The 16,292-nt window shown below is 42.4% G+C and overlaps 1 protein-coding gene and 1 pseudogene across 1 annotated transcript in view; both read right to left on the reverse strand.

Moving 5' to 3' along the window:
* Window positions 1–16,292, reverse strand: part of SMIM8 (small integral membrane protein 8) — a 104,320-nt gene that overhangs the window by 42,413 nt on the left and 45,615 nt on the right. The gene's annotated exons all lie outside the window — the stretch shown is intronic.
* On the reverse strand, window positions 5,368–6,468 carry LOC144942447 (trace amine-associated receptor 365 pseudogene; annotated as a pseudogene).

A 16,292-nucleotide genomic window follows, 5' to 3' on the forward strand; every position in this document is an offset into this window, starting at 1 on the left:
AAATATTAATCACCTAAATAATGAATGTAATGCAATCAATCACCTGTTTTATTTAAGGAGTTGTGTTTGTATTTTGTGTCACATGTTTGAGATTGTTTACCCGTGAAATCGTTGTAAATCTTCACTAAAGATGATGTGAATCACTTCTTGCGTGCTTATTCATCCACTGAGATTCACTGCTTTTTGCAATAAACACCTGCAGAATTGTCATTTGACCTGCATATGACCCATTTTGACCCATCTTGGGCTGAACCAAGCTGAATTGCGAAGCTCATGGATCAGATATAGACACAGTCCAATCGGTGGGCTCCTCTGACAGGTGAGTCTGCGTTGGCTGGATCACGTAGCCCACACGTCCAGCCACCGCATGCCCAAGCAGCCTCTGTTTGACCGGATGGAGGGGGCTAAACGGGCAAAGAATCGGGCTGAAGAGGGAGATTGGCTGCTGTGGTGCAGGTGAACTTTGACCTGAGTGGACCTATTAACGACCGGTACCAGAGGTATCAAGATCGGCCTTTGTGGAGGAGCCTCGTGAAGGACGCTGCTACTGGGCAGATCGAGGCAGTCGCCCTCCAGCAACAACGGAGGGCGGAAGAGTGACGCTCACAACAACGAGTGGAGCGCGGGGTGGCTAAAACACAGCAAGGTGGCAGAGTGAGCAACACAATTGGTGAATCTGTAATGTAAATTAACCCACAACACCTGGGGTTATAACTGTATGTGTGGCCTGTAACTGAACAACTAGATGACAATGAGAAGAGGTTTTCTCCTCTTTTCTGGCAACAAAACAGGTGTTAAGATGTTAAAACACCAAACTGAAACATTTTACAAGGAATCATGTCTGCATTAACCACAATACTTGTGGTCAGAAAAAAAAGTACTCTGATAATATATGCATTGTCTTTGAAACTGATTGGTCCACACGAGAGACAGCTTTCTTTGGAGCCTCTTCTCAAAACGGTGTTAGACCAGAGGACGCCAAAAGGTGTATAGCACAAGGACAATTAACTATCAGAGTAATGAGAGCTCGGGGTGAGCATCTACATCTCCTCTGGTCTAACACCGTTTGAGACGAGGCTCAAAAGAAAGCTGTCTCTGGTGTGGACCAATCAGTTTCAATATTTGTTTGCATTCTGACCACAAGCATTGTGGTTAATGCGGACATGATTCCTTGTAAAATGTTTCAGTTTGGTGTTTTAACATCTCAACGCCTGATAATTGTTTTTTTCCCTTCTATCTGGCAACAAAACTGACACCTTTTTTTACAAGGAGTCATGTTTACATAGACCACAATACCTGCAGTCATAATGCAAACAAAAAACATAACTCTGATAATGTGCACTGTCCTTGAAGTTGATTGGTCCACACCCGAGACAGCTTTCCTTAGAGTCTCACATGGGTTGGACCAGATGACGCCAAAAGGCGCACGTACCAATCAACTTCAAGGACAGTGCACATTATCAGAGTTATGTTTTTTGTTTGCATTATGACTGCAGGTATTGTGGTCAATGTAAATATGACTCCCTGTAAAAAAGGTGTCAGTTTTGTTGCCAGATAGAAGGGTAAAAAAACAATTATCATATTTTTACTGGCAAATGAGGTTCCAATGGTGTAAATCTCAACGCCTGTTTTGTTGCCAGCAAAAAGGGGAAAACCTATTCTGATATTATGGGTACTGGCGAAGGAGGTCCCATGATGTAAATTACAATGCATCTTCGTCTCAAAGACAATGTATTTTCAGGATTATAAGACGCACCCCTAACGATTTCTTTAATATTCGGGGGAAAAGAGTGCACCCTATACTGCTGAGAATACGGTAAATATAGTGGGCTCATGGGCTGTCAATCACAGCGATGTACAATCGGGACTCCTGCAACAGGGAATTAAAATATTTTATTGCAAGAATGTTCACAACTTTTTTGACAAAGCATATATCATTTAAAGCTGTTTGGTATTGTAATATGATAGATTCATATAAGTATATTTTTGTAAATATTACACACTATGTACAGCAGATGAAACATGCAACTCTGAGCTCCCCAGGCAATTCGGTGCAATTCACGGTGGGGTGATTAGATTCAAGATGCGATTCATTTGAAACATTGTGGTGATTGTAGCGGCCACTAGTGGCTGCAAGGATCAATATAACTTATCGTATCATCTACGACAGAAAAAAACATCGGTCCTCAACGCAAGCTTGAGGATTCTGTGTTCATCGACGCGTCCATGCATGGAATCATCATCAGCCACTGTTGGAAGAACCAAAGAGTATGGATTCCTGCAGTCACGAAAGCTTCAAATCAAGATCGAATATGAATAAGTCACTAAATAGACTTTTAGAAAAATATTTCAACGCACACGTATCCTGCATCATCATCATTCTCAGTTATTTGAACTTCGCCACATCAAAAGTCACGTAGAAGGGAAATAATAAAATAATAAAATAAAACATAATAAAATACAATTCTCACGACGTTTCGGCCACAACGCAAGCAGCCGTCCTCAGGTGAAGAACAGGGCTGTCGGAAAGACAGCGTCTGAATGAACACCACCAAGCTTGGCAGCGTATATTTAAGCTGGGTTAGAGGAGGAAGGGCGCCTTGACAAAGGAATTTGCATATCAACAGGAATTTAGCATATTTATGGGAAATGGAGCTTTAAATCGAAATGTGTTACATCCGTTTGATATCCGAGCAAGGAGCTGTTTGATTGTCCGTAGCAGTGCCAGGAAGCGGTCCTGGGACGTTGCCACGGCTTGGCCTGCGGACGGTTGTGTGCGAGGCAAGGTCCCCCATATTCTGTTTCAATTTGCGCCCAAAAGTTCAACAAACTGAGGATGATGATGATGCAGGATACGTGCGCGTTGAAAGATTTAAAAAAAAGTCTATTTAGTGACTTATTCATATTCGATCTTGATTTGAAGCTTTCGCGACTGCAGGAATCCATACTCTTTGGTTCTTTCGGTAAAGTCACGTAGGTAAAAATAATAATATATCACGACGTTTCGATCGCATCACAAGCAATCGTCATCAGGCGAGACAACCACAGCAAGAAAACTGCCCATATTCATTGGATTTAGTGACTTCTTCTTGGTTCTTTCGGTAAAGTCACGTAGAATGGAAACAATAAAAATAATGAAATAAAACATAATAAAATAAAAAAATAATATTACGTAATAAAATAATAGAATAATGTAATATAATAAAATAATATAATAATTTTTTTTTATTGTTTCCATTCTACGTGACTTTACCGAAAGAACCAAGAAGATGAATCCCTGCAGTCACGAAAGCTTCAAATCGAAATTTAGTGACTTGTTTAGCATTCCTATACATTGCACTCCTCTTGGTTTTTTGTTGTTGTTTTTGTTGATGTTGTTTTTGTTGTTTTTACTCTCTGACCCGACCCTGCTGGATGTCTTTAAAAAAGAGCTTCACACCTCATCGGATTCTTTCAGGCTAAATAGAGATTTCTGATTCTGATTGGTGCCGCTGGGTGGACAGAGGGCGAGGAGGGTTTTAAGAAACGTTCTTCATTGTTTCAATTGCCGCGCCGGGAAATATAACTAACTGGACAGGCGACCTGTGGATTGCAAGTGCATTGTGTTAACCATCACACACCAAGGTAGCATCCTCTTGACTCAAGGGCAGTGGTTCTCAACTTGTAAACCAAACTATTAACTAAACATTTGATTTATTTTACCAGGCAAGGCCCACTGAGCTGTATAGATCTTTTTCAGAAGCGACCTGGCCACAAACGATAGCTCAACGAAGTGGCTTCATCACGTGGAAACCTATAGCAGCCAAATACTATAAACGCGTGATGTTGATCCTTAATGTGGTGGAGAAACCGGAGGACCCGGAGAAAAATCCACGCGACCTCGGGGAAAGAGAGAGAGAGACACGCAAACTCCAAATATACAGCAGCAGGCCCCAGGGTTCGGGATCGAACCCACGGACCTCCTGTATACCAGGCGAGGTTGTGGTCAATGGACCGCTGCCAGTCTCCACCGTGGTCAACGTAAATGTGTCGAATGTTGACAGTCGTCGGAGGGTTCTGCAAAGGCTGGGAACCTTTGGGTGTTCTGCAAAGGCTTTAAGAGTGCAGTGCGGAGACAGAACAAGTGTGATGTTGTTTTATTCTTCCGGTAAACTCACGTAGACAGAAAATAATAAAATGAAAGGAATCTTCTTGGTTCTTTCCGTAAAGTCACGTAGAAGGGAAATATTAAAATAATAAAAATAAAACATAATAATTTTTATTTTATTTTATTCTTTTATTATGTTTTATTTTTATTATTGTATTATTTCCCTTCTACGTGACTTTACCGAAAGAACCAAGAAGATGAATCCCTGCAGTCACGAAAGCTTTAAATCGAAAAATGAAAGTAAATGAATAAAAACCAAAAACTCACGACGTTTCGATCGCAACACAAGCGGTCGTCATTAGGCGAGTTTTAGTTTTTTTATTAATTTACTTTTATTTTATTATTTTCTGTCTACGTGAGTTTGCCGAAAGAACCAAAGAATATTTTTTACTCCTGCGGTCACGAAAGTTTTAAGTCAAAATAGAACAAGGGCGAGTTTAAAACAGCACACGGACGCGTGTACAAACAAATAGCTAGGCCTCGTGCTAGGCCTCGGCAAGGTAAGGTCAAAGGTCAAAAGCAACGAGCCTACCTTTACCCTACCTTTTACCTTACCGCAATACAATCACTCTACCCTTACCTTTTACCCGTTAGCAAGGTAAGATAAAAGGTAAAAAGCAACGAGCCTACCTTTAGCTTACATTTTACCCTTACCCCATACAAATGACCCGATTACAGGGTAATTACTGGGGTACTACACATGAACAAGGTCTATAATAGGTAAATGCGAGGTAGAGCGCTTTATTTATATAGAATACTCTCGATGATTCCAATTTTAAATGGAGGCCACGGACTGCGCCACGGAGCTTTTAGCGAGCGGTGAACAAGGTATTTACCGGGTAATACTTCGCGCTACCTTTACCCTACCCTTTACCTTACCCCTTGTCATGTCGACACCTTTACCCTTTTACCCGGAAAAAAGGGTAAATTATCTTACCTTGCCGAGGCCTACCTCGTGCATCGCGCAAATGGCAACACACCCCCCCCCCCCCCCCCCATCAGCAACAGTTCATGAAGAACCGCACCGCGGTCCTGTTTCTGTCTCTCGGGGTTAACCGCCAAATGAAAATAACAAAAGACGTGAGCGAATGTGTCCGATCGACTGACGTGCAGCAAGCGAGCGAGGGCAGAGAGACAACTTTCGCCGTCGTCGTTGTTGTTACCCAAATTTATCGGGAGACAACAAAGAATTACGGGTGGGGGGGGGGTGGAAACGGCCGTCAGCGTTCCGAGTCGTCGTAGTTGAAGAGGTCAGTGGCGCGGAAGCCCGGCGCGAACACCCTGCAGGCCACCGTGGCCCTGAACGCGTTGCGGAACGAGCGGTTGAGGGCGACGATGAGCACCGGGTTGAGCGTCGAGTTGACGTACGTGAGCCAGTTGGAGATGTCGGCCGCGGCGCGTCTCGTCGCGTCGTCCAGCAGCGAGTCGGTGGCTGAGAGGACGAAGTAAGGCACCCAGCAGAGGACGAAGACACCCGCGATGACGCCCAGCGTCTTGGTGGCGTTGTGCTCACGCCTCATAGCCGCCTTCCACCGCCGGCCGTCGCCGTCGGCCCCGTCGGCCCTGTCGGCTGGGCCCCGCCGCCTGAGGCCCGCCGTGGCGGTGTCGATCTTGCGCGCCTGGGCCCTCGCGAGCCGGTAGATCTTGGCGTAGGTGAGCGACATGAGGAGCATCGGCGCCGCGTAGGCGCACAGCATGTTGGCCAGACCGAAGGTCGCGCTCACCGACACGGGGCAAACTTCCCGGCAGCCCGCGAAGGCGCCGGGGCCGTCCGGCACGCCGACGCTGTACCAGCCGCTCATGATGGGCCACGAGTAGACGGGCACGCTGAGCCAGCAGCAGAGCAGGAGGAGGGCCACGACGCGCCGCGTGACCCGCTGGGGGTAGTGCAGCGGGTCGGCCACCGCCACGTAGCGGTCGTACGAGATGCAGCAGAGGTGGACGACGGACGAGGTGGTGAGGGAGAAGTCGAGCCACGTGTGCACCCTGCAGAAGACGCCGCCGTAGGGCCAGCAGCTGTCGACACTGCGCATGGTGCTGTAGGGCATGATGAGGAGGCCCACGAGGAAGTCGGCGAGGGCCAGCGACAGGGCGAACGCGTTGGTGCGGGTCTGCAGGTGCCTGAAGTAGGCGATGAACGCCACGACCAGGAGGTTTCCCGCGATGGTGCACGCGATGAGTGTGGTCATGACGGAGAGGGCCACCAGTCGCTCGGACGGCAACATTGAGGCGGCGGCGATGGTGGTGGTGACCGAGCGGTTGGCGTCTGTCGTTTGGTTGCGAGGAGGAAGGAGAGTTGGAACGTCCGGCGGTGGTGACATTGGGAGTGGTCTTGAGGGGGGCGAGTAGAGGTGCTGCGGTTGCCACCTTTTGAAGTACAAAATAACGGGAGAAATGGGAGAGGAGGGAGGATACGTATCTCAACAATGCTGTACTGGAAGAGCACGTGGCAACTGCATGACCGCTGTTACGTGCAAATGCGTTGTCTTGAGCGGTGTACGTATTGATTTGAGGCTTTGGTGACTGCAGGAATTCATACTCTTTGGTTCTTTCGGTAAAATCACGTAGGTAGACAAATATCTAATAAATCACGTTTCGATAGTAACACAACCCATCGTCTTCGACAGGTGAAACAACAGCAGGCGGACTGCTGAGGTGGTAGGAAATGTAGCGGAAGAGAGCCACCGCAAACCAGAGGCCACATACGTGCGTGGGGTTAGGGATGGGATTTGCAAGTAAATTTCCAATTAGGATTGAGCCACCTCTACGGGGAGGATTTCCACACAACTCAGACATTACTTCAACCGAGAAGATGGATGCAAAAGTGGAAGGACGTTGATCAACCAGGTGTGGTGTTAACTGTTGTGTTGGCCGACTCTCTGAGTTGCATTACATTTCTAAGTTTGTTAAGTTTGGTATTTTGTTTCCTTTTTTTTTCTCTATCACCTTGTTCCCTCTGTAAATTTCACCCCCACCCTCTCGGCCGTTGCGGCGGCCCCTCCTCCTCCCCCCCTCGGATTGGCCGAGGTGTGCGAGCTCTGCTATCCTACATTTACTTGCAAATTTCATCCCTAGCCCCGCCCACTTGCCCTTGGGTTGTGCCCACCACAGGCGTATGTGGTCTCTGGCTTTTTGCGGTGGCTCTCTCGCTACATTTCCTCCTGCATCAGAAATCCGCCTGCTGTGTTGTTTCACCTGAAGACAATGGCTTGTGTTGCTATCGAAACTTCGTGATTTATTAGTTATTTGTCTATCTACGTGACTTTACCGACAGAACCAAAGAGTTTGGTGTATGTATTGCTACGCAACTTCGCAACATTCTGGACTTTTAGTGGAACGGGGAGACTTACAGCTGTCCTATGACAGCAGCAGATACCTCAACAAGAGGACGATATTGGAAAACCCAGAGCAGGTAGCAAGCTTACTCTGGGAAGACGAATTTATGTCTAGATTTGAAGCTTTCGTGACTGCAATGATTCATACTCTTAGGTTGTTTCGGTAAAGTCACGTAGGTAAAAAATAAAATAATAATAAATGAACATAACTAAATTAAATCACGACGTTTCAGAAGCAACACAAGCCTCCGTCATCAGGTGTAACTGCTCCAGTAAAATTATTCACACGCTACAGTAATTTTATTGGAGCAGTTACACCTGATGACGGAGGCTTGTGTTGCTTCCGAAACGTCGTGATTTAATTGAGTTATTTTCATTTATGATTTTTTTTTATTTTTAGCTACGTGACTTTACCGAAAAAACCTAAGAGTACGAATTAATTTGATTGTGACGTTTTTTTTTCGTTAAAGAAATACCCAAAACCCGGCCCAATTCGTACAGCCCATACTCGTGCTGCTAACGAGCGCAAGTCAAATATTACCTCTATGGAAAGTGATCGCTGTCTGATGCTAGAGCAGTGTTCCACTAGGTCAACTTAGCCTAAAATAAGTAATATTAAAAAAATGTTTTAACCACGCTTTAATGAAATGTACCGTACTAGCAATGGGAAGAATTTCACAACTCCAGGAAATGGCCCCGAAGCTTGCCATAACGTAAGGGACTGTGGCCAATTACAGACAACGTCCGTTGAGCGTGGACAATTAGAGCTAAGCCGAAACATAACATCTAAAAAATAATGTTTAAAAATACATATATATTTTATTTTTTATGATAGAATATAGTATTGTCATCAGTATGACATAAATATACCAAGTTTGCAGTCGATACCACATTGGGAAGTATGTAAAAATTTTGTTACAAGATTTCATGATACGACAACAACAGACAGAGTGAATTAATAGAAAGCATGTAAAAAGATAGTTTAAAATGTTTTGGTTAATTTTTTATGATAGAATATAGTATTGTCATCAGTATGACATAAGTATACCAAGTTTGTAGTCGATACCACATTGGGAAGTGGGTTAAAATTGAGTTACAACATTTGAGGATACGACAACAACAACAGACAGTGAGTTAAATAAAAGCGTGTAAAATAAAAAAAATAGAGAACTCGATACACTGACGGTGTCAACTTCAGCATTTTGTGAAAACGGCATTGGCTATACCAAGGGCCTTGCGTGCCAGGCCTTAATAGGTGTTCGCCAACAGCACTTGCCTCGCTACAACAGTCAATGGAGGCCAAATTGTGATGTTTGCCTTTGCCCGTGTTTGAAAATTGTCACCATGCGTTTCTGGACTGGGTATTTTCAAGGTGTGCTGGTCCTAAAATGAGTAATACCTGCTGGTGTGAGTGTGCGGTGGTCATAGACACGAGAGACGGAGAGACAAAGGTGGGCGGGTGTGTATTGAGCTACCTTCGTATCCTCAGCACGGTGCTACTAATCTTTGTCTAACAGCACCTGCCCCACCAGGCTATACTGCTTGTTGAAGGAAATTTGTATATTGTGTCCGTCTGTGTCAAAATCTTACAAACTAAATGTTACTCTTCGATTCAAAGCTTTCGTGACTGCAGGGATTCATATTCTTGGTTCTTTCGGTAAAGTCACGTAGAAGGGAAATAACCAAGAATATAAATGTCCCTTGTACATATGTGATGGATTTTGAGTAAGATATTAATTATTTTTCCTGAAACAGAAAAACATTTTCAATGGTCATTAATTAATTAAGTATTTTCACGTAGAGCAAACAGCACATATTATTAGGACATTGATAAAAAAGGTACATTTTAAAAATGACATTAAACATGACCTAAATATTTTCTTTTTTTCCATTTTATTATCGCTGCACTGTATTCAAATTGGAATGTCATTCGATTTTTGAAAGGTAAATTCCAGTTTATTTTCTTGCACCAGCTGAGAATTCAAGAGACCAGTATTGACCCGCTGCAAGAGTGACGTGATTCATCAGTACATTTTTGAAAATAAAAAACAAACACTGAAATGAAAAAATACAACGAAATCAGAGCAGAATAACCGCATTACAGGAGAAGTCAGAATGACAGCCCAAAACATAAATATCAATAATAAATAAATAAAAATCACCGTAACATAAGTGCCTATTAATATTATCGTATTATTATTTCAGTACTACAGTAATGTTAAGAATGACAGCAAAATGTTCTTTAATTCTAGATTTGAAGTTTTCGTGACTGCAAGGAACCATACTCTTTGGTTCTTTCGGTAAAGTCACGTAGATGAAAAATAAAAATAATGATACAAATAAATACACTGAAAATAACTAAATTAAATCACGACGTTTCCGAGGCAACACAAGCTTCCGTCATCAGGTGGAACAGCCACAGCAAAATGTACTACTCACGACAGTAATTTTGCTGTGGCTGTTCCACCTGATGACGGAAGCTTGTGTTGCCTCCGAAACGTCGTGCTTGAATTATAGTTATTTTCAGTTTTTTATTTTTTATTTTTCATCTACGTGACTTTACCAAAAGAACCAAAGAGTATGAATGTTCTTACTTAAAAAAAAAATGCCACACTCCCATCTCATTCGTGCACGCAATCTGATCTCGTCAATGGTGTCATCAGTTGGAGCGGAAAATGGCAGCCGTCACATGGCCCACCGTGTTAAGTGCGAAATCGCGACGAATGCCATCGACTCCGCGACCGAACATCGATCATCGATCTCCCGGTCTCCAGAGCAACAGCGCAAGTGTTCGTAACCGTCGGGCAGACACGTTCGCTCCTTGTTATGTCATTCCATCACCAGTGTCGTCCAGTGGACGGCATGCCTTCTCTATGTACGTATAAGCACGTTGAACTTCTTTCGCACCGTACGTACGTCAAGACGTGTTCTGCTTAAGATCACTCGCTTTAATGAGCAGTCGATATGTATGTATGTTGAACTTCTTTCGCACCGTGCGTACGTCAAGACGTGTTCTGCTTAAGATCACTCGCTTTAATGAGCAGTCGACATGTATGTATGTTGAACTTCTTTCGCACCGTACGTACGTCAAGACGTGTTCTGCTTAAGATCACTCGGTTTTAATGAGCAGTCGATATGTATGTATGTTGAACTTCTGTCGCACCGTACGTAAGTCAAGACGTGTTCTGCTTAAGATCACTCGCTTTAATGAGCAGTCGACATGTATGTATGTTGAACTTCTTTCGCACCGTACGTACGTCAAGACGTGTTCTGCTTAAGATCACTCGCTTTAATGAGCAGTCGACATGTATGTATGTTGAACTTCTGTCGGAGGTGCGGGGGAAGGACAAAAAAGGACAAAAAACTCAACGCAAAAATCAGTTCTAAAGCAATTTTTTTTCAGTCTAGATTTAAAAGGGCATAGCTCCAGTGGCTTCCTAACATCAGGAGAAAGAGGATTCCAGACGACCGCGGAAGGGCATCTGAAAGCGCGCGACGCGGTCACCGTCTTTGTTTCATGGCCAGCCAAAAACGACGCTGCTGCGAGGATGACCGGAATTCGCGTGATTCTTCTTTATGTTCCTTGACGAGATCAGAAATAATAGTCGGTTTTTACCCTTTTAACTGGTACAAAACTGACACCTTTATTCAAGGCATCATGTTTGCAATGACCACAACACAAGTAGTCAAAAAAGCAAACAAAAAGAAGCAACTCTGATAATGATGATAATAATATGCACTGTCCTTGAAGTTGATTGGTCCACACCCGAGACATGGACCAATCAACTTCAAGGGCAGTGCATATTATTATCATTATCAGAGTTGCTTCTTTTTGTTTGCTTTTTGACTACTTGTGTTGTGGTCATTGCAAACACGATGCCTTGACAAAAGGTGTCAGTTTTGTACCAGTTAAAAGGGTACAAACCTACTATTATATTTTGCCACTGGTAAAAGAGATCTCATAGTGTAAATGAGCTCAGCAATACTCTTAGTTCTTTCGGTAAAGTCACCACGTAGGTAAAAAATGAAATAAAAATTAATAAAAATAAAACAATAAAATCACGACGTTTCGGAGGCAACACAAGTCTCCGTCATCAGGTGGGACCGTCACAGCCAGATTTGCTGCAGCAAAGCTGGCTGTGACGGTCCCACCTGCAGCAAATCTGGCTGTGACGGTCCCACCTGATGACGGAGACTTGTGTTGCCTCCGAAACGTCGTGATTTTATTGTTTTATTTTTATTAATTTTAATTTCATTTTTTACCTACGTGACTTTACCGAAAGAACTAAGAGTATGAATCCTTGCAGTCACGAAAGCTTCAAATCTAGAGATCAGCAATGTATTGTGGTTCCTTTGTGGTAAGCACTGTGTGTGTAATAAGTGCGACCTTATACGATATGACGAGTGACATGCATTTGCTGTATGATCCATACGTTCTTCCTCAAAATAATACAATAGTACACAGTTACTATACTCCGCGAAGCCATTAATACATATACTGTAAACAAACATGCAAGGCCAAATAACCCACGTCTCATTATTTATTTAAACATTTGGCAAAATGTATGGGTATTGAATGAAAAGGCGGTAATGCTTGTTAAAGCCTTTTCTGCATGCATGGGTTTTACAGGTCTTACCTCGATAACGCCTTCAGATGTGTTTCGTGTCTAAGTGGGAGTGTTTATGCTTCCACTTTAAGTGACCCTCTTAGAACTCACAGCACAGTTTGTGCTCTGCTTTATATATGGGTGGTGTGTGCGTGTGTTTGTGTGTACACCTAACATCAGGGGGGCATATAATACCACCCCCCTCCAAACCTGTACCTTCCCTCATTTACAATATTTTGGGGGTGGAAGATATAATTATATTTTGTCACCCTGGAAACAAATTGCCCCTCAAGAATAAGAATCTTTATTTTTAAATGTTAAATAATTCCAATATTACCCACCAATCATTCGTAGCAATACGCAGTTCCATCGCCACACATACTGAATAATTTCCACGTAAACTTTATTACAGCTTATAGTACATACAAAATAATACGTGTGGACATTTTCACATTATAGTTGAAAACTAATATAGTTAGTTGGTTGATATATTAAAACGTATGAGATTATTGTGCTCCCTTGCGAGTGGTGAGGTTATTCCCTATAGGGCAGCGAAAATGGTAATGCTCACACCTGGGCCGCCCCGTGTTAATGGTGAGGGGAAATGGGGAGTTAAATGTGTTAAGCAGTGTGTATTTATAACAAATGCCAATTTATCAACAAATGCCATCAAGCCATGCCAATATTGAAAGTACAATCTAAACTGACAAAGCGTAGGATTACGTCGGATTAAATTAATCTAATGCTCAAATCCAAACTGGATATCATTGATGCAGAAATATATCCGGTTTGGATGTTAGCATGAGATTAAGTTTTAATTCAAGCACAAACTGTGTCAAAAAGTATTGTGATACAGTCAAGTATGCTGCTCAGTCTACTGACATAATTATAAACAAATCACTTTGTGTTGACCTTTGAGGGAAAACACTCGCTGGACAACAACGTCTAAATGTTTCGGAACAATCATAGGCTTCTGGTCCTGTAAAATATGTATTCAATTTCATTTGAACGATGAAAATGGACATAAGGATGGTGTACCCTGTAGGAATAAAACAAAATTCGCAAATCGTGGTTAGAAAATGTATTTTTTACAGTTTTAAATGAGGCATTCAAACAATATTAGCTTGAGATGTATTTTTAACGGTATGTTTGCATTGCAAAAAACTTTTATGCTTCAAACCACAGTTCCTGATGTACATCAGCTCTCTTGTGAGCAGAAAGATGCCCTCTAGAGAATACCATCTCCGTGAGGAATTACTTTTATCACACACAAACAAGTGTGTTTGAGGAGGCACTTGGGAATATACTGAATTAATTGGAGCATATTTCTAGTCAGTAGAGGTTAACACTTATTCATATGGTATTATAAACTCTAAATATGTAAATGGAATTACTGAAAATTAGGCAGTTAGCTGGCAGATTCTTCGTGATCCTGGCCAACATTTCAGAAGACAACATGAAAGCGTTCCATAAGTAGAGATTTAAAAAGTTAGCTTAATCGCAATTATGTTGTAAAGTTACATTCACACTTAAACTTTGGTGATTTTAATAGTCAGTTTAAATTAGGGCAGATATGGCAGAATGGAGATGCCAATAGACAAAACTAGGTGGTCCCAAACACTGTGAGGCAGCTACATTAATTGGGTTTGAACCCAGGTTGTGTGCAAAATCCGGGAACCATTAATAGAGAATTAGATGCACGATATGATAATTGGTTTTTTACCCTTTTATCTGGCAACAAAACTGACACATTTTTTACAAGGAGTCATGTTTGCATAGACCGCAATACCTGCAGTCATAATACAAACAAAAGACATAACTCTGATAATGTATGCACTGTCCTTGAAGTTGATTGGTCCACACCCGAGACAGCTTTCCATAGAGCCTAGTCTCACATGGTGTTGGGCCAGATGACGCCAAAAGGCGCACAACTCAAAGACAATGCACCATTAGATTATGAGAGCTTGGGGTAAGCATTTACACCATTGGAACCTCCTTTGCCAGTAGCAAAATATGATAATAGTTTTTTTTACCCTTTCATCTGGCAACAAAACTGACACATTTTTTTACAAGGAGTCATGTTTGCATTGACCACAATACCTGCGGTCGGAATGCAAACAAAAAACACAACTCTGATAATGTATGCACTGTCCTTGAAATTGATTGGTCCACACCCGAGACAGCTTTTCTTAGAGCCTAGTCTCACATGATGTTGGACCAGATGACGCCAAAATGCGCACAACTCAAAGACAATGCACCATCAGAGTATGAGTCAGATTTGTTGCCAGATAAAAGGGTAAAAAAACAATTATCATATGTTGCTACTGGCAAAGGAGGTTCCAATGGTGTCAATTAGACGCACGTCGAAGATTATTAGGATTGTTTATGGCCTTCTTTCATATGGCTGATGTAGATGCAGAACAACGACGAGAATTTTGCATTTAGGTGGTCAAGTCAGATAACTGTGCCAGGAGCAGTGGAGTGTTTCGCTGTGATATCTCCTCTATATTTGTGGATCGGGCATTGCGTCGAGATATCTTGTACGGTCTGTTTTCGATGATGACAGTCGCACACTGGAGATTTTTTTTATTTCTTTTCCATCTATGAGACCTCTTTGCCAGTATCAAAATTATGAAAAATAAAGGATAGGTTTAACCCTTTCCGGCATCAAACAGATGTTCAGATGACATTGCATATATAATCAGAGCATGTTTGTTTGCATGTTTTTCCAAAAGTATGTGTGGTGAATGCGGACTTGGTGCCTTGAAAAAGGTATCTATTTGATGGATTTACACCTTTTTATTGCCAAAAAGGCTCAAACCTATTCTTTTTTTTCATCATTGTAATTTTTCATTTGTGTATCAGGTATCCGCATTTGCCATGGTTTGTACAGTGGATGCGATTTACGGTGGACCATGAGCTTCGTGGAAGATAAAACCCAGGGATCATCTTCACTTCGAGATGACTGGTGTGCCGTGGTTTGCGTGTCTCTCTCTCCATGGTCGACATGCATTTTTTCACTGGGTCCTCCGGCTTTTCCCTCCACATTTAGAATCAACATGCATTGAGATTACAGTATTTAAATTCTTTTATTGCTATAAATGTCCACATAAGCCAATTTGCTGAGCTTTCATTTGTGGCCAGGTCGCTTCTGAAAAATAAGGTAATTACCTCAGTGGGCTTTACCTGGTAAGATAAAAAAAAAAGTAAGTTGTTTTTCTATATTTTCAAAATATTTGTTGACCTTTACTTTGCATTCTTGCGTTTTTGTATTGTTTCTTGTTGTTGTAATGTTCTCACCCCGTGCTCCTTTTGGACATCTGTGAAAAAGAGCTTCATAGTTCATCATATTCCTCCAGTACTGGGACTCCTCTACTTACGAACGAGGGTAAGTCGATTTGTTCGTAAATCAAACTTTACTCCTGTCGATTGCAAACACGTTGTATGGCATGTGCACTAAACAGAGGGAATGGCTATAAAAGTTGTATACTCTGTAGATATAGATGTCACTGGTTCCTCATGTTCTGTAGATGTAGACGCCACTGGTTCTTCACGTTCTGCAGGTGTAGATGCCACTGGTTTGTTTTATGTTCTACAGATGTAGATGCGACTGGTTCTTCACGTTCTGCAGATGTAGATGCCACTGGTTCATCATGTTCTGCAAATGTAGATACCACTGGTTATTCATGTTCTGCAAGATGTAGATTCCCCTGGTTCTTTATATTCTGCAGATGTATATGCCACTAGTTTTTCATGTGCTGCAGATATAGATGCCATTGGTTCTTCATGTTCTGCAGATGTAGGTAACACTGGTTCTTAATGTTCTGTAGATGTCACTGGTTTTTAATGTTCTGCAGATGTAGATGCCATTAGTTATTCACGTTCTGCAGATGTAGATGCCACTGGTTCTTAACGTTCTGCATATGTAGATGCCACTGGTTCTTCACGTTCTGCAGATGTAGATGCCACTGGTTCTTCACGTTCTACAGATATAGATGCCACTGGGTTTTCATGTACTGCAGATGTAGATGCCACTGGTTATTCAAGTTCTGCAGATGCCACTGGTTCTTCATGTTCTGCAGATGTAGATGTCACTGGTTCTTCACATTCTGCAGATATAGATGCCACTGATTCTTCATGTTCTGCAGATGTAGATGCCGCTAGTTTTTCATGTTCTGCAGATGTAGATGCCACTGGTTTTTC

The sequence above is a fragment of the Lampetra fluviatilis genome, chromosome 27 (assembly GCF_964198595.1).
Source record: "Lampetra fluviatilis chromosome 27, kcLamFluv1.1, whole genome shotgun sequence".
NCBI lineage: Eukaryota > Metazoa > Chordata > Hyperoartia > Petromyzontiformes > Petromyzontidae > Lampetra > Lampetra fluviatilis.